We start from the raw sequence: 849 nt of genomic DNA on the forward strand, positions 1-849 counted from the left end.
TTAACACATCCTGCAGTATCTGAGAGGGACTGGGCTTCTTCTCTCCATACTGCTCCAGCAGGTAGTTCTGTCGGGCTCTTTTGATGATCTGAAACGAAGAGGTCACACTGATGATTGATTTAAACTACCCTCAGTAGCATTTCATATGACCAAAAGCATAAGTTATAAGGTTCTACAGAGTTCAAATGTTTAAGGTCAACTACATTCACACTCTGTGCAAACGCTGCTCTTACTTTGTCATCAATATCTGTGACGTTCATACAGTAGAAGACATCGTATTTGAAATAATCCTTCAGTATTCTCCGAAGTATGTCAAAAGAAATGTAAGACCTGAAAGAACAAAGACATTGAATCCGCATGAAATACAGAGAACTGATCCATCAAAAACGCTGTATGGGCCTTGGATGGAACATTTTTTTAATATTTTCTCTTTTTGCCCATGTTCATTAAACCATATTCAAATACAATAGTTCTTTGTGATTGGGTTTGCAGCCTCACATACACAGCTAACAAATACTTAGCCTGGATTGAAAGCTGAATGTCTGCTTCAGCCTTTTCATTGACTGTTGTGCTGTGTCTACTGTGCTGTTTTCAACAGCTGGGGCACACTGAAAACAAAGAAATACTATGAATGGATGGGGAATATGTCACCTGGCATGACCCATGTGAGAAGCATCATAAACAGTGGGGCCGCAGCAGTACCACAAAACCTTGTTGCCCTTCTGTGGTACAAACACCTCCTATAATGCACAAAACAAGATGGATATGAATGGTTTTGGTAGTTTATTATAACACAGCATTCATTTTTTATGTTGATGAAAGAAGTCTGAATTTATTTGATCGATAATA

At 38.6% G+C, this 849-nt stretch overlaps 1 long non-coding RNA gene across 1 annotated transcript; it reads right to left on the reverse strand.

Moving 5' to 3' along the window:
- Nucleotides 1-8: 8 nt before the first annotated feature.
- LOC107578100 (uncharacterized) lies at nt 9-736 on the reverse strand. The gene is made up of 3 exons (XR_001608301.1): nt 652-736; nt 234-330; nt 9-88 (listed from the first exon to the last, which is right to left on the reverse strand). It is a non-coding gene; the product is annotated as an uncharacterized lncRNA (long non-coding RNA).
- Between the last annotated feature and the right edge of the window lie 113 nt (nt 737-849).

Source organism: Sinocyclocheilus grahami, unplaced genomic scaffold (genome assembly GCF_001515645.1).
Source record: "Sinocyclocheilus grahami isolate Dianchi unplaced genomic scaffold, SAMN03320097.WGS_v1.1 scaffold8815.1, whole genome shotgun sequence".
NCBI classification, from domain to species: domain Eukaryota; kingdom Metazoa; phylum Chordata; class Actinopteri; order Cypriniformes; family Cyprinidae; genus Sinocyclocheilus; species Sinocyclocheilus grahami.